Source organism: Myodes glareolus, chromosome 3 (genome assembly GCF_982192425.1).
Source record: "Myodes glareolus chromosome 3, mMyoGla1.1, whole genome shotgun sequence".
NCBI classification, from domain to species: domain Eukaryota; kingdom Metazoa; phylum Chordata; class Mammalia; order Rodentia; family Cricetidae; genus Myodes; species Myodes glareolus.
Genome location: NC_142028.1, coordinates 109,898,647 through 109,917,681, shown reverse-complemented (window position 1 = coordinate 109,917,681; position 19,035 = coordinate 109,898,647). Strand labels below are relative to the sequence as shown.

General features: G+C 39.5%; 1 long non-coding RNA gene across 2 annotated transcripts in view; it reads right to left on the bottom strand.

Annotated features, from left to right (window-relative positions):
• Positions 1 to 16,899, bottom strand: part of LOC125412301 (uncharacterized) — a 42,041-nt gene extending 25,142 nt beyond the window's left edge. For both annotated transcript variants that reach the window (XR_015000810.2, XR_015000811.1), the window contains exon 1: positions 16,789 to 16,899. This is a non-coding gene — a long non-coding RNA (uncharacterized LOC125412301). The remainder of the gene's footprint in view (positions 1 to 16,788) is intronic.
• Positions 16,900 to 19,035: the final 2,136 nt, after the last annotated feature.

Below are 19,035 nucleotides of genomic sequence, written 5' to 3'. Positions count from 1 at the left end.
GAAGAAAACGCAAACGGAGAACCGGCTGGATATGGAAAACCTAGGTAAACGAACGGAGACTACAGAATCAAGCATAACCAATAGAATACAAGAGATAGAAGAACGAATCTCAGAATCTGAAGATACCATAGAGAAAATAAATGCTCTGGTCAAAGAAAACGGCAAATCCAACAAATTCTCTTCACAAAACATTCAGGAAATCTGGGACACAATAAAAAAACCAAATCTAAGAATAATAGGGATTGAAGAAGGAGAAGAACTGCAGATCAAAGGCCCAGAAAATATATTCAACAAAATTATAGAAGAAAACTTTCCCAACCTAAAGAACAATATTCCTATGAAGGTTCAAGAAGCATGAAGAACACCGAATAGACTGGATCAGAAAAAAACATCCCCTCGCCATATAATAATCAAAACACAAAACATAAATATTAAAGAAAAAATTTTAAGAGCTGCAAAGGAAAAAGGTCAAGTAACTTATAAAGGTAAACCTATCAGGCTTACACCGGATTTCTCTATGGAAACCATGAAAGTCAGAAGATCCTGGATAGAGGTACTGCAGAAACTAAGAGACAATGGATGCAAACCCAGACTACTATACCCAGCCAAGCTATTGTTCACTATCAACGGAGAAAACAAATTATTCAAGGATAAAAACAAATTTAAACAACACGTAGCTACTAATCCAGCCTTAAAGAGAATATTAGAAGGAAAATCACTACCGAAGGAATCCAACATTCCCAACACGGCCTACAATAACTCAAACATCTATCAACCATTCACAAGCACAAATCAAAGAAGAAAAACACATACACTCTACTACCTAAAAAAAAAAAAAATGACCGGAGTCAACAACCACTGGTCATTAATATCACTTAATATCAATGGACTCAATTCACCTATAAAGAGGCACAGACTTAGAGATTGGATATGAAAACAGGATCCAACATTCTGCTGTTTACAAGAAACACACCTCAACCACAAAGACAGACACCTACTCAGAGTAAAGGGTTGGGAAAAGGTTTTCCAAGCAAATGGACCTCAGAAACAAGCGGGCGTGGCCATTCTAATATCTAACAAAATCGACTTCAAACTAAAATCAATCAGAAGAAATGGAGATGGACATTTCATACTCATAACTGGAACAATTCATCAGGAGGAAGTCTCAATCCTGAATATCTATGCTCCTAATATAAAGGCACCCACATATGTAAAAGAAACTCTTCTAGAACTCAAGGCGGTCATCAAACCACACACACTAATAGTAGGAGACTTCAACACTCCTCTCTCACCAATGGACAGGTCAATCAGACAGAAACCAAACAGAGAATTGAGAGATCTATTGGAGGTATTGAATCAAATGGACTTAACAGACATCTATAGAACACTCCACCCAAATAGGAAAGAATATACCTTTTTCTCTGCAGCTCATGGAACCTTCTCGAAAATTGACCACATACTCGGTAACAAAGTAAACTTCCACAGATACAAAAAAATATTAGTAACTACCTGTGTCTTGTCAGATCACCATGGACTAAAATTAGAATTCAACAACAATGCTCCCCCCAGGAAGCCAACAAACTCATGGAAACTGAACAGTCAACTACTAAATCACCCCTGGGTCAAGGAAGAAATAAAGAAAGAAATTAAACTCTTCCTTGAATTTAATGAAAACAAAGACACAACATACTCAAACCTATGGGACACTATGAAAGCAGTGCTAAGAGGAAAGTTCATAGCACTAAGTGCCCAATTAAAGAAAGCGGAGAAAGCACACATTGGAGACTTAACAGCACACTTGAAAGATCTAGAAAAAAAAGAAGCTGATTCACCCAGGAGGTCTAGAAGACTGGAAATAATCAAACTGAGGGCTGAAATCAACAAAATAGAAATAGAGAAAACAATCCAAAGAATCAATGAATCAAAAAGCTGGTTCTTGGAGAAAATCAACAAGATTGACAAACCCCTATCCAAATTAATCAAACGGCAGAGAGAGAACATGCAAATTAATAAGATCAGAAATGAAAAGGGGGACATAACCACAGACACAGAGGAAATTCAGAGAATCATTAGATCTTACTATGAAAGTTTATATGCCACAAAGTTGGAAAATGTAAAAGAAATGGACATTTTTTTAGATAAGTACCATATACCAAAGTTTAACCAAGAACAGGTGAACAATCTAAATAGACCTGTTAGTCGCGAAGAATTAGAAGCTGTTATCAAAAATCTACCTACCAAAAAAAGCCCAGGACCAGATGGTTTCAATGCAGAATTCTATCAGAACTTCCAGAAAGAGCTAATACCTATACTCCTTAACGTATTCCACAATATGGAAACAGAAGAGTCATTGCCTAACTCCTTTTATGAAGCTACAGTTACCCTAATACCAAAACCACACAAAGACACAACCAAGAAAGCGAATTACAGGCCAATCTCACTCATGAACATCGACGCGAAAATTCTCAATAAAATACTGGCAAACCGAATCCAAGAGCACATTAGAAAAATTATCCATTATGATCAAGTCGGCTTCATTCCAGAGATGTAGGGCTGGTTCAACATACACAAATCTATCAATGTAATCCATCATATAAATAAACTGAAAGAAAAAAACCATATGATCATCTCACTAGATGCTGAAAAAGCATTTGACAAAATTCAACACCCATTTATGATAAAGGTGTTGGAGAGACTGGGGATACAAGGATCATACCTAAATATAATAAAAGCAATATACAGCAAGCCGACAGCTAACATCAAACTGAATGGAGAGAAACTCAAAGCCTTTCCACTAAAATCAGGAACGCGACAAGGCTGTCCACTTTCTCCATACCTCTTCAATATAGTGCTTGAAGTTCTAGCAATAGCAATAAGACAACATAAGGAGATCAAGGGGATTCGTATTGGAAAGGATGAAGTTAAACTTTCGTTATTTGCTGACGATATGATAATTTACATAAGTGACCCCAAAAACTCTACCAAAGAACTCCTACAGCTGATAAACACCTTTAGTAACGTGGCAGGATACAAGATCAACTCCAAAAAATCAGTGGCCCTCCTATACACAAAGGATAAAGAAGCAGAGAGGGAAATCAGAGAAACATCACCTTTCATGATAGCCACAAATAGCCTAAAATATCTTGGGGTTACTCTAACCAAGGAAGTGAAAGACCTATTTGACAAAAACTTTAAGTCTTTGAAGAAAGAAATTGAGGAGGATACCAGAAAATGGAAAGACCTCCCCTGCTCTTGGATTGCGAGAATCAACATAGTAAAAATGGCAATTCTACCAAAAGCAATCTATAGATTCAATGCAATCCCCATCAAAATCCCATCAAACTTCTTCACAGACCTTGAGAGAGCAATAATCAAGTTTATATGGCAAAACAAAAAACCCAGGATAGCCAAAACAATCTTATACAATAAAAGAACTTCTGGAGGCATTACCATCCCTGACTTCAAACTCTATTATAGAGCTACAGTATTGAAAACAGCTTGGTATTGGCATAAGAACAGAGAAGTCGACCTATGGAATCGAATAGAAGACCCAGATATTAACCCACAAACTTATGAACACCTAATTTTCGACAAGGGAGCTAAAGGTATACAATGGAAGAAGGAAAGCATCTTTAACAAATGGTGCTGGCATAACTGGATGTCAACCTGTAGAAGAATGAAAATAGATCCATATCTATCACCATGCACAAAAATCAAGTCCAAATGGATTAAAGACATCAACATTAATCCGTCCACTTTGAACCTGATAGAAGAGAAAGTGGGAAGTAGTCTACAAGATATAGGCACAGGAGGCCTCTTCCTAAGTAGGACCCCAGCAGCACAGACAATAAGAGAAACAATGAATAAATGGGACCTACTGAAACTGAGAAGCTTCTGTAAAGCAAAGGACACTGTCAGTTGGACAAAAAGGCTGCCTTCTGACTGGGAGAAGATCTTCACCAACCCCTCATCAGACAAAGGTCTGATCTCCAGAATATACAAAGAACTCAAGAAACTAGGCATTAAAACTCTAATTAACCCAATTAAAAAATGGGGGTACTGAACTTAACAGAGAATTCACAACAGATGAACTTCGAATGGCCAGAAGACACTTAAGGTCATGCTCAACCTCCTTAGCGATCAGGGAAATGTAAATCAAAACCACTTTGAGATACCATCTTACACCTGTCAGAATAGCTAAAGTCAAAAACACCAACGATAGCCTATGCTGGAGAGGATGTGGGGTGAGGGGAACACTCATCCATTGTTGGTGGGAATGCAAACTCGTGCAGCCACTTTGGAAATCAGTGTGGCGGTTTCTCAGGAAACTGGGAGTCAACCTCCCTCAGGACCCAGCAATTCCACTCTTGGGAATATACCCTAAAGATTCCCTAACCTACTACAAAAGCATTTGTTCTACTATGTTCATAGCAGCACTATTTGTAATAGCCAGAACCTGGAAACAGCCTAGGTGCCCCTCAATAGAAGAATGGTTAAAAAAGGTGTGGAACATATACACATTAGAGTTTTACTCAGCGGTAAAAAAACAATGACATCTTGAATTTTGCATGCAAATGGATGGAATTAGAAAACGCTTTACTGAGTGAGGTAAGCCAGACCCAAAAAGAGGAACACGGTATGTATTCACTCATAAGTGGATTCTAACCATAATTAAAGGACTTTGAGCCTATTATTCGTGATCCTAGAGAAGCTAAATAAGAAGATGAATCTGATGAAGATTATTTAGCTATCCACCAGGAGGTAGGAAATAGACAAGAGTCCCAGATCCTTCATCTGGCGAAGGACGGCGATACAGTCGGAGACCCACATTGGAGCACCGGACTGAGCCCACCGAGGTCCAAATGAGGAGCAGAAGGAGGAAGAACATGAAAATCGAAATCAGTACTGCGAGGGATGCTATCACCCACTGATACAAGGGAACGGATCTAATGAGAGTTTACCAAGGTCAGTTGGACTGGGACTGAACAAGGACGTGATCTAACCAGATTCTCGGAATTTGGCCGGATTCTCTGAATGTGGCTGGCCCGAAGTCTTTCTGAAAAGCCATTGACTATGATACTGGGACCTGTTTCCTCTGCATATACTGGATTTTGGGGATCCAGTCTGTTTGGACACTCACCTTCCTGGACCTGGAGGGAGGGGGGAGGAACTTGAACTTCCCACAGGGCAGGAAACCCTGACTGCCCTAAGGGAGGAAGAGGGAGGAGGAGAGGGAGTGGGGGGAGTGGGAGGGTGTTGGGAAGAGGGGCGAGAATGGAAACTTTTATAATTTAATAAAATTTGTAATTAAAAAAAAGAAAGAAAATAAATTTATATTATTGCATGAAAAAAAAATCATGATCCTTAGCCAGGTGGAGGTCTTTCCATTTTCTGGTATCCTCCTCAATTTCTTTCTTCAAAGACTTAAAGTTCTTGTCAAATAGGTCTTTCACTTCCTTGGTTAGAGTAACCCCAAGATATTTTATGCTATTTGTGGCTATCCTGAAAGGTTTTGTCACTCTTTGTTTTTTATCGTTGAAAAGAATCATTTTTTTATTTCATTATTTTACTTTTCATTTCTATTTCATTAATTTCTGCATTGATCTACCAATTTTGAGTCTTTTTTATGTGTTTCTTTTTCTATGTTCTCTTTTTTTTGCTTTTGTTTTGGTGTGTTTTGCTTTTTCAAAACAGTATTTCTCTGTGTTGCTCTGGAGCCGGTCCTGGAACTTGCTCTGTACATCAGGTTGGCCTCAATCTTTTTCTATGTTCCTAAGGTGCATCCTTGAGTTATTTATTTCAGTTATCTCTGATTTTCTAATGTAGACATGTATAGCAATGAGTTTCCTATTGAGTGCCGCTTTCATTATATCCCATTTAGATGTGGTACATTGTATTTCATTTTCATTTAACTATAAGAATTTTTTATTTTTTCTTAGTTTCATTCAATATCTATTCATCATTCACTGATGTTCAGTCTACGTCAGTTTAGCTATATTCTGTATACATGTATATTATGTAATTTCTCCTTATAGTAATTTCAGCTACATTCCATTGTGAACAGGTATAAATAAGAAATATATTTAAGTTTCCTTATATGTGTTAAGACTTACTTATATATAATCTATTTTATATTTTTACATTTTATATAATCTATTTATATTTTTATATAATCTAATGAGAGTTCACCAAGGCCAGTTAGACTGGGACTGAACAAGCACGAGATCCAACCAGATTCTCTGAATGTGGCCGGGTTCTCTGAATGTGGCTGGCCCGGAGTCTTTCTGAAAAGCCATTGACAATGACTCTGGGACTTGTTTCCTCTGCATATACTGGATTTTTGGGGATCCAGTCTGTTTGGATACTCACCTTCCTGGACCTGGAGGGAGCAGGGAGGAACTTGAACTACCCACAGGGCAGGAAACCCTGACTGCTCTTAGGGATGGAGAGGGAAGAGGAGAGGGAGTGGTGGGAGTGGGAGGGTGTTGGGAGGAGGGGCGAAAATGGAAACTTTCATATTTTAATTAAAAAAACTTCAGAAAAACAAGTTAAAAGAAAGCACAAAGATCACAGTTAACAAAATTAGTGATTAAAAAGACTACATTACAAGCTGAACAGTGGTGGTGCATGCCTTTTTTCCTAATACTCAGGAGGCAGTGGCAGGCAGATCTCTTTTAGTTTGAGGCCGGTCTGGTCCACAAGAGCTAGTTCCAGGACAGGCTCTAAAGTTACAGAGAAACCCTGTCTTAAAAAACAAACAAACAAACAAAAATGAAGAAGAAGGAGAAGAAGGAGGAGGAGAAAGAGGAGGAGGAAGAGGAGGAGGAAGAGGAGGAGGAAGAGGAGGAGGAGGAGGAGGAGGAGGAGGAGGAGAAGGAGAAGAAGAAGAAGAAGAAGAAGAAGAAGAAGAAGAAGAAGAAGAAGAAGAAGAAGAAGAAGGGAGCAGTTCTTCCCAGAGAGGTGAGTGGGTGCTAGCCTGGGCAGCCTGCCTGCCTGTCTGGGAAGGGAGCACAGCCCTCCCCCCCTCAGCTTCTGCGGCAGGGTCTTCGGTGTTCCAAGGGACCCCTCCCCTCCCCCCACTGCTGCGGGCCCTTTGTCTCCTGAGTCCTGGGAAGACCAGCTAGCCCTGTTGCCCTGCTGAGCAGTTCTTCCCAGAGAGGTGAGTGGGTGCTCACCACTGCCCAGGAAGAGAGCACAGCCCCCCCCCAGCATCTGCAGCAGGGTCTTTGGTGTTCCAAGGGACCCCTCCCCTCCCCCCACTGCTGCGGGCCCTTTGTCTCCTGAGTCCTGGGAAGACCAGCTAGCCCTGTTGCCCTGCTGAGCAGTTCTTCCCAGAGAGCGCTGAGGAGCTCTATCCAGAGAGTGCTGTGAAGTCCTACCCAGAGAGTGCTGAGGAGTTCTATCCAGAAAGTGCTGAGGAGTTTCATCCAGAGTGGAAGAGATGGGCAGGCGCCAATGCAAGAATTCCTCCAACAACCTGAAAGGCAACATGACACCGCCAGAATCCAGGGAGCTCGAAACTAGAAGAATTGAACACCCTACGCCAGAAGAAATAGAAGAAATTGACTCTAAGCGCTTCTTTATGAAAATAATAGAGGAAATTAAACAGGAGGTGAAAATCTGCCGTAAAGAAATGGAAGATAAGTATAACAAAAAAATTGAGGAAATGAGTAAAGAAATGGAAGAGAAATATACCAAAAAGTTTGAAGAAATGAGTAAATCCGTAAATGAAATTCTGGGAAACCAAGAAAAAACAATCAAACAGGTAATAGAATCAGTTCAAGATTTGAAAACTGAAATGGAGTCAATGAAGAAATCACAAACCGAGGGCCGGCTGGCTATGGAAAATCTGGGTAAACGAACAGAGACTTCAGAAACAAGCTTAACCAATAGAATACAAGAGATAGAAGAAAGAATCTCAGACTCTGAGGACACCATAGAGAAATTAAACACTCTGTCCAAAGAAAACAGCAAATCCAACAAATTCTCATCACAAAACATTCAGGAACTGTGGGACACAATAAAAAAACCAAATCTAAGAATAATAGGAGTAGAAGAAGGAGAAGAATTGCATTTCAAGGGTCCAGAAAATATACTCAACAAAATTATAGAAGAAAACTTTCCCATCCTAAAGAACGATATTCCTATGAAGGTTCAAGAAGTATACAGAACACCGAATAGACTGGATCAGAAAAAAACATCCCCTCGTCATATAGTAATCAAAACACAAAGCATTCAGACTAAAGAAAGGATATTGAAAGCTGCAAAGGAAAAAGGTCAAGTAACTTATAAAGGTAAACCTATCAGACTTACACCAGACTTCTCTATGGAAAACCATGAAAGCCAGAAGGTCCTGGACAGAGGTACTGCAGAAACTAAGAGACAATGGATGCAAACCCAGACTACTTTACCCAGCCAAGCTATTGTTCACTATCAACGGAGAAAACAAATTATTCCAGGATAAAAACAAATTTAAACAATACGTAGCTACTAATCCAGCCTTACAGAGAATACTAGAAGGAAAATCACAACCCAAGGAATCCAACATTCCCAACACTGCCTACATTAACTCAGACATTTAGCGACCCTCCACAAGCACAACTCAAAGAAGGAAAACACATACACGCTACTACCCAAAAAAATGACCGGAGTCATCGATCACTGGTCATTAATATCACTTAATATCAATGGTCTCAACTCACCTATAAAGAGGCACAGACTTAGAGATTGGATACGAAAACAGGATCCAACATTCTGCTGTCTACAAGAAACACACCTCAACCACAAAGACAGACACCTACTCAGAGTAAAGGGTTGGGAAAAGGTTTTCCAAGCAAATGGACCTAAGAAACAAGCGGGTGTGGCCATTCTAATATCTAACAAAATCGACTTCAAACTAAAATCAATCAGAAGAGATGGAGATGGACATTTCATACTCATAACAGGAACAATTCATCAGGAAGAAGTCTCAATCTTGAATATCTATGCCCCTAATATAAAGGCACCCACATATGTAAAAGAAACTCTTCTAGAACTCAAGGCAGTCATCAAACCACACACACTAATAGTAGGAGACTTCAACACTCCTCTCTCACCAATGGACAGGTCAAACAGACAGAAACCTAACAGAGAAATAAGAGATTTACTGGAGGTACTGAATCAAATGGACTTAACAGACATCTATAGAACACTCCACCCAAATAGGAAAGAGTATACCTTCTTCTCTGCAGCTCATGGAACCTTCTCGAAAATTGACCACATACTTGGTAACAAAGCAAACTTCCACAGATACAAAAAAATATTAGTGACCACCTGTGTCTTGTCAGATCACCATGGATTAAAATTAGAATTCAACAACAATGGTACCCCCAGGAAGCCAACAAACTCATGGAAGTTGAACAGTCAACTACTAAATCACCCCTGGGTCAAGGAAGAAATAAAGAAAGAAATTAAAGTCTTCCTTGAATATAATGAAAACAAAGACACAACGTATTCAAACCTATGGGACACAATGAAAGCAGTGCTAAGAGGAAAGTTCATAGCACTAAGTGCCCACCTAAAGAAAACAGAGAAAGCACACATTGGAGACTTAACAACACACTTGAAAGCTCTAGAAAAAAAAGAAGCTGATTTACCCAGGAGGAGTAGAAGACTGGAAATAATCAAACTGAGGGCTGAAATCAACAAAATAGAAACACAGAAAACAATTCAAAGAATCAATGAAGCAAAAAGCTGGTTCTTGGAGAAAATTAACAAGATTGACAAACCCCTATCCAAACTAATCAAACGGCAGAGAGAGAACTTGCAAATTAATTGGCTCAGAAATGAAAAGGGGGACATAACCACAGACACAGAGGAAATACAGAGAATCATTAGATCTTACTACGAAAGTTTATATGCCACAAAGTTGGAAAATGTAAAAGAAATGGACATTTTTTTAGATAAGTACCATATACCAAAGTTGAACCAAGACCAGGTGAACAATCTAAATAGACCTGTTAGTCGTGAAGAACTAGAAGCTGTTATCAAAAATCTCCCTACCAAAAAAAGCCCAGGACCAGATGGTTTCAATGCAGAATTCTACCAGAACTTCCAGGAAGAGCTAATACCTATACTCCTTAATGTATTCCACAATATAGAAAAAGAAAAGTCACTGCCAAACTCCTTTTATGAAGCTACAGTTACCCTAATACCAAAACCACACAAAGACACAACCAAGAAAGAGAATTACAGGCCAATCTCACTCATGAACATCGATGCGAAAATTCTCAATAAAATACTGGCAAACCGAATCCAAGAACACATTAGAAAAATCATCCATTATGATCAAGTAGGCTTCATCCCAGAGATGCAGGGATGGTTCAACATACGCAAATCTATCAATGTAATCCATCATATAAATAAACGGAAAGAAAAAAATCATATGATCATTTCATTGGATGCTGAAAAAGTGTTTGACAAAATTCAACACCCTTTTATGATAAAGGTGTTGGAGAGACTGGGGATACAAGGATCATACCTAAATATAATAAAAGCAATATACAGCAAGCCGACAGCTAACATCAAATTGAATGGAGAGAAACTCAAAGCCTTTCCACTAAAATCAGGAACACGACAAGGCTGTCCACTCTCTCCATACCTCTTCAATATAGTGCTTGAAGTTCTAGCAATAGCAATAAGACAACATAAGGGGATCAAGGGGATTCGAATTGGAAAGGATGAAGTGAAACTTTCGTTATTTGCAGACGATATGATAGTGTACATAAGCGACCCCAAAAACTCTACCAAAGAACTCCTACAGCTGATAAACACCTTTAGTAACGTGGCAGGATACAAGATCAACTCCAAAAAATCAGTGGCACTCCTATACACAAAGGATAAAGAAACGGAGAGGGAAATCAGAGAAACATCACCTTTCACGATAGCCACAAACACCATAAAATATCTTGGGGTTACTCTAACCAAGGATGTGAAAGACCTATTTGACAAGAACTTTAAGCCTTTGAAAAGAGAAATTGAGGAGGATACCAGAAAATGGAAAGACCTCCCCTGCTCTTGGATTGGGAGAATCAACATAGTAAAAATGGCAATTCTACCAAAAGCAATCTACAGATTCAATGCAATCCCCATCAAAATCCCATCAAACTTCTTCACAGACCTTGAGAGAACAATAATTAATTTTATATGGAAAAACAAAAAACCCAGGATAGCCAAAACAATCTTATACAATAAAGGAACTTCTGGAGGCATTACTATCCCTGACTTCAAACTCTATTACAGAGCTACAGTATTGAAAACAGCTTGGTATTGGCATAAGAACAGAGAAGTCGACCTATGGAATCGAATAGAAGACCCAGATACTAACCCTCAAACCTACGAACACCTAATTTTTGACAAGGGAGCTAAAGGTATACAATGGAAGAAGGAAAGCGTCTTTAACAAATGGTGCTGGCATAACTGGATGTCAACCTGTAGAAGAATGAAAATAGATCCATATCTATCACCATGCACAAAACTCAAGTCCAAATGGATTAAAGACATCAACATCAATCTGTCCACTTTGAACCTGATAGAAGAGAAAGTGGGAAGTAGTCTACAAGATATAGGCACAGGAGGCCACTTCCTAAGTAGGACCCCAGCAGCACAGTCAATAAGAGAAACAATGAATAAATGGGACCTGCTGAAACTGAGAAGCTTCTGTAAAGCAAAGGACACTGTCAGTAAGACAAAAAGGCTGCCTTCTGACTGGGAGAAGATCTTCACCAACCCCTCATCAGACAAAGGTCTGATCTCCAGAATATACAAAGAACTCAAGAAACTAGACACTAAAACTCTAATTAACCCAATTAAAAAATGGGGGTACTGATCTGAACAGAGAATTCACAACAGATGAACTTCGAATGGCCAGAAGACACTTAAGGTCATGCTCAACCTCCTTAGCGATCAGGGAAATGCAAATCAAAACCACTTTGAGATACCATCTTACACCTGTCAGAATAGCTAAAGTTAAAAACACCAATGATAACCTATGCTGGAGGAAATGTGGAATGAGGGGAACACTCATCCATTGTTGGTGGGAATGCAAACTTGTGCAGCCACTTTGGAAATCAGTGTGGAGGTTTCTCAGGAAACTGGGAGTCAACCTCCCTCAGGACCCAGCAATTCCTCTCTTGGGAATATACCCTAGAGATGCCCAAACATACTACAAAAGCGTTTGTTCAACTATGTTCATAGCAGCACTATTTGTAATAGCCAGAACCTGGAAACAGCCTAGGTGCCCCTCAATAGAAGAATGGTTAAAAAAGGTGTGGAACATATACACATTAGAGTTTTACTCAGCGGTAAAAAATAATGACATCTTGAATTTTGCATGCAAATGGATGGACATAGAAAACGCTTTACTGAGTGAGGTAAGCCAGACCCAAAAAGAGGAACATGGTATGTATTCACTCATAAGTGGATTCTAACCATAATTAAAGGTCTTTGAGCCTATTATTCATGATCCTAGAGAAGCTAAATAAGAAGACGAACCTGATGAAGATTATTTACCTATCAGCCAGGAGGTAGGAAATAGTCAAGAGTCCCAGGTAACCTTGGGTGCATGGGGGTGGGTGGGAGGGTTGATGGAAGGGGAGAGGGTTAGAGAGAAGGGAGTAGGGGAGGAATGGAGAAAGCTCGGTTGACCGGGATGGGGGGAAGGGAGGAAGGATGAATGTGGGATCAGGGAAGAATATATTTCAACTAAGGGAGTCATATTAGAGTTTACAGGAAACTTGATTATATATGGGATCCCAGGTCCAAGGAGAGATCCCCAGATTGTTCTCTGGACAGAGGAGGGGGTGCCTGAACCGGCCTTGGCCCGTGACCATACTGATGAATATTTTGCTTATCACCATAGATCCCTCATCTGGCGTTGGATGACGATACAGATGGAGGCCCGCGTTGGAGCACCGAACTGAGCCCCCCAAGATCCAAACGAGGAGCAAAAGGAGGAAGAAAATGACGAAGGACTGCGAGGGATACTATCACCCACTGATACAAGGGGTCGGATCTAATGAGAGTTTACCAAGGCCAGATGGACCGTGACTGAAGGAGCATGTGACCCAACCAGATTCTCTGAATGTGGCCGGATTTTCTGAATGTGGCTGGCCTGCAGTCTTTCCGAGAACCCATTGACAATGACACTGGGACTGGTTTCCTCTGCATATACTGGATTTTTGGGATCCAGTCTGTTTGGATGCTCACCTTCCTGGACCTGGAGTGAGGGGGGAGGAACTTGGACTTCCCACAGGGCAGGAGACCCTGACTTCCCTAGGGGACAAAGAGGGAGAAGGAGAGGGAGGGGGGGAGTGGGAGGGTGATGGGAGGAGGGGCGTAAATGGAAACTTTTTATAATTTAATAAAATTACAAAAAAAGAAGAAGAAGAAGAAGAAGAAGAAGAAGAAGAAGAAGAAGAAGAAGAAGAAGAAGAAGAAGAAGAAAGAAAACTGCAATATAATAGGTGCCAACAGAATTTAGAAACTCATTGGAACAAATTTTAAATCTTACATTCCACTAAATTTGAAAAATCTAGAAAAAGTGGGTGAATTTCTAGACCCAAGTGTTGTACCCAAATTAAACTAGGAAAAGACCAACAACTTACAAAGATCTATAACAAGCAATAACATTTAAACATCAAAAATTTTCCAACTAAAGTAAGTCCAGGCCCAGATAGATTCACTGCTGAATTCTCCCAGACTGTCAACACGGAAGTGTCCCTGATGTGCTGGTGTCGTCTGTGAAGTGGGTAAGAAGAAAACACTGTCACGCAAAATCCACACAGAGATATGGCAACTGCAATAAGGAAAATGGTAATTTGATACTCACAATGAACACAGTTGCAAAAATTCTCAAAGAAATACTTGCAAACAGAACTCAAAAACTTATCAAAACTAACACTCACCATGAACTAGACAGATTCTTTCCATAGATGCAGGAATAGTTCAAAATATACAAGTCCACAACTGTAGCCCTTCATATCAATTAGAATAAGGACAAAAATCACATGGTCATCACAATAGGTTCAGAAAAGGGTTTTGACAAAAGTCCAACATTTCTTTATGATAAAAGCCAGGAAGAGACTTGGAATAGAAGGAACACATTTCAACATAATGGAAACTGTATACATTAAACCTATAGTCAACAGAGATAGTTTAAATTAAAATCAGGATCAAGACACATGTTCATTCTTTCTAGTTTTTTTAACTCTTATTCAATATAGTGTCTGAAGTGCTAGATAATCAACAATGAAAAATTAAAAAGAATAAAAATAAATAGAAGACAAAATATCCCAATGTACAAACAACAGCAATTTACAGAGTCAACACAATCTCCTTCAGTATTCTATTGCCATTCTTCATGGAAATATATTTTAAAAATCTTAAGCTGTATATGGAAGCCCTGCCCAGCAAATAGGTTAAATTAAAACCTTTCACTATACTTGATTTCAAATTATATTGCAGAGCCACAGTAATAAAGGCAGCATGATAGTAACACAAAAAATTGATATACGGATCAGTGAAACAGAACAGACGACCCAGACATACGCCCATACAACAGCACCTAATTTCTATAAAGATGCAGAAATAGACATTAGAGAAAAGATAGTCTTTTCCATCAGTGGTGCAGAGAAAGCTGGATACCCATGCAGAGAAGAGTTAAATTCGGTCCCTATTTCTCACCCTGCAGAAAATCAACTCTGAAGAGATGAAAGTCCTTAGCATAAAACCTGGAACTCTAAAAATGATAGAGGAGAAAGTAGGTGAAGCACTTCAAATAGAGATGGATCAGACTTTTTCTTAACATAACTGAAGTTGCTAAAGAAACAGCACCAATATGTGACAAATGGAACTTCATGGGACTGAAAGACTCATCCTGCTAAGATGTCACTTTGCTCCAAACTGATTCACACATTCAACACAAGTCCATCCAAAATATCAAAAGGCTTATTTTGTAGACTTTGAAAAGTTGACTCTAAAACTTAAATGAAAATGATCATGGCCTAATGTAGTCAAAACACTTTGAATGTTAAGAACAAGGATAGATTCATGTTTTAAGGTATAGCAATAAAATAATTAAGATTATATATCAGCATATAAAGAGAAAATGAACCAAAATGAAAAAATTAATTTTGCAACTATGTGGATAAATGAGTGTTCACTAAGGAAGAAAAGGAAACAGAAAAGAAAGAACAGTCTTCTTAACAAAGGACTCTCGGATGATTGACATGCAGAAAAAGCACAGAAGCTTTGAACACTTAGATACACACCTCACACCACACTTGGAGGCTGCCCAACATGAATTGCAAGTACCAAACAAAAACTGCTAACAATTTAGAAGAAAATATTTGTGTGTAGGCAAAGATTTGTTCAAGTATTCTTCAGGTTAACAATCCATAAAAGAACAAAGCAATAACCTGTCTTCAAAAGTCAACCTCCATTCTGTAAGAGAAACTGATGAATGGGCAGAGAATTGTGAGTTCCTTCGACTCAAGGACTAGAGACAGAAGGATCAGGAGTTCCCTGCTAGTCTGGGCTATACAGTAGGACTCTGCCTCAATATACCATCAGACTGGGCTGGAGAGATTGATAAAACCATAAACCACAAGGAAATAGACATATGTGATCTCCCCCCTCCTCCCACACAAGAATCAAGCCAATTTTTTTTAAAGGGCAAAAGAGATGAGGAGAGCTTCACCAAGATAATATGTAGATTACAAAAGAAGGAGGCCCAAAGTCATTGCTCATTATCAGATGTGATAAAAGCCACCAGGACAACCCACCTCACAAGACTGAACTCCCTAAATGCTGAGAGGACACTGAAGCCCTCAGACTTCACTGGCAGGTATGTAAGACTATTACAATCCTTTTTAAAGGGCTGAAAATTTCTTACAGCATCCAAGATATACTTCCATTTCCACATAAAAATTGTAGTAGATTTTTCCAATGTGAAGCATGGTCTACATCAATAAGAATACTCTCAAACATGGTTAACATGTATATTCATGGTAACTGGACACTTGAAACAATGGTACATTATAATTAAGCACGTGAACAAACTTTTCATGTTTCAACAAAGGAATGTTGCTCAGGGGCAGATTAATGACATAATGTAGACAATCTCCAAAACATGCTGAGCAAAGGAAACCAATACAGAAAAGCGAGGTTTTGTGATTTAGTTACTATGAATTCCTAATAAAGAAAAATTAACCTATAGAGATTGAAAGCAACACGGCTCCTAGGTGTGGCAAGGAAATGGATGGAATCAGATGGAGATATGGATCATATTTGCCTGGATGTAAGTTAAGCCCATTCGAGCTGAGGTTTAGGAAGTCTGGATTAGGGCTGGGGAGATGATTCTATGGATAGAGCACTTGCCTGTGCAAGCATGGGGACCAGATTTTTGGATCCCCATAACCCACATAAAAGCTAGGCAGGCTCAGTGGCCACCGGCATTCTCAGTACTCAGGGGGCAGAGGTAGGGCAACCCAGGGTAAGCTGGGTTTAGTGGGAGATTCAAAGAAGAATAGAGAAGGATATTGATGCAAATCTCAGCTTCTGGTCTCCACATACGACTACACGTACATACATACCTCCCCACATACAATATACATACAACACACACACACACACACACACACACACACACACACACACAACTATATTTAGCTCTTATCACAAGACATCTAAACAACCCAAGCAGCAAGAATACATACATACTCAATAATCTACATCATTTGATATACTTACTTAATTTTCTATATTCCTTTTCTTTTTTGAGAGGGGAAGGGGTGGAGGAAAGATGGGAGGGAGGGAAAGAGGGAAGGGAGAAGTTATTTACTGGAAATCAGGGGAGGAGGGAAGACTCGAGTGTGTCAGTTTGCTTTCAAAACAAACATTTATATAACTTAGATTAAAATGTAACCAGTCCCTTTCAGCAAAGCAGATAAAGATCTGGGTTGCCTGAACTTGTTTGGCTGCTCTGTAAAATAGCTCCAGTGTGGCTGATATTGGAGCAGGATCATGCAGCAAGCAGCCCTTCTGTGGGCAGCCTTCTGCAGAAGTGCCCTGTTGAAAGGAGGTCAGGGCAGACTCTAGAGGCTGAAGACTCTAAGAGGAGACCCTGCCATTGCTCCCACTTGATAGCAATGCCACTCGAATGTGACTTCTGCTTCAAACTCTTTCTTAGTTTATTGCTCCCACCCACACCACCTGCCCTGAAACTTCAACCATAGTTTTGCCTCAAATAGAAGTGTTTATCTACTTCAAAAGCATGAGTTTGGCTGTTATCCTGTTTCTAATTACAGTGTTTATTGACCAGCCATTTAACTGAAATATCATTACTTTACCTCATCTGTAAGGTGGTTGGATGGTGATGGCTGCTGGAGACAGGATTAGGGCATGCCAAGTGCTGAGGAATGAAGGCTGAATTAAAAAACCAGAGCTTTTTTTTTTTTTTTTTTTTTTTGCAAAAAATGAAAAAGTTAACATGGAGTCCCTTCCCCCTTTTCGCTCCATAAAGACTAGGAGTTTAAAGATATTCAGCGCCACATCAAAAAGATTCAAAAGATTCATTAGCTGTTTTCCAGGTCAGGTTGGTTTTTGTGTCCAATAAAGGGATTCTTGGCAGCCCACGCTGGAATGTTACCTGAACAGGATTAACAGTGGGTTAACTAAGGTCACTCCATTTCAAGCTTAACACTGTCAACAATCTTTTTCACATCTAATCATATCCAGTGGAAAAGAAATGGCTACCTCAGAAGAGAGTTGCTCCCCCAGAGAACAGCTTTGGGCTCTGGAGAGCCAATAGCCAACTGAACTAGAGTCCAGACAGGTTTCTGCTTCAAAGCAGCCACATTGCAAGTGAAAGTTTCAATGACTGTCCCAAGGCTCCCAAAATTATCTGTTGCTCTAAGGAAATAAAGATAATGTCTTTGAGATTAACACAGTGGCCCCTCCAAAGCAGATTCTAAGACAGTGAGAACCCATGACCTGCAGCAGCCTGCCAAGGGCGTTCCTTTATGAATGCCAATTGCATTGCTTTGACAGGGTATAGAATTTCCTTACTGCCATATTCCTGTAGTTCCCTAAAATCAGTGTAGACTGAACCCAACATGAGTAATAGTTGACTTCATCATTGTGGATGGTGGGGGAAGCTAAGCCCAGCCAGGAACCCCAAGCTTAAAATGGGGTTTCTATAAAACCTTCCAGGAAGTTGTCCTGGGGTACCTCCACAACCAGCAAGCTTTTGATCCTTCCCCAAAGGGCAGAGCACCAAGCCTGGGGCTCCCAAAGTAAAAGGGTGGGAGGAAACAGGTAAGGATTTTGTGAAAATGTATCTTTTTTTCTTTCTAGAAATTTCCAGCACTGTTGCAACATGGTTCAGTATTCACCATCATCTCTATTTAACAACCCCAACCAGTTCTTTGTAAAGAAATGTCAGGTAGCAATTCTGTGAGGGAGGGGACTGACAAAAATTAGGCAGGGACAAGGAGTGTTCATAATGTCGATATTTATTCATTTATCTCCTACCAGGCAGGGGTAATATGCATTAGTTTTCCAAATTTACCATACTTAATGGATACAAATTTTCATTCAACAAAATGAGATCTACTTTGTGACCAGCATTGTTTTTAGTAGCAGATTTTACACACACACACACACACACACACATACACACACACAGATCTCTCTCTCTCTCTCTCTCTTTCTCTTCTCCCTCTCTCTCTCTCTCTCTCTCTCTCTCTCTATATATATATATATATATATATATATATATATATATATATATATATATATATATATATATAAACCATAAACCAGACCAAACCAAAACCGGGCTAAAATCTAACCTTATGTGTATTTCCTAGAAGAAAAAAAAATTTCTTAGATCATTCTATTCTGTAGGAAGAGAAGTTTATACCCTTGTATGTTTAGAGAAAGGTAATTCTAAGTGCCTCAAGCCAAAGATGCCAGCTAAACCTACACCCTTTCAAG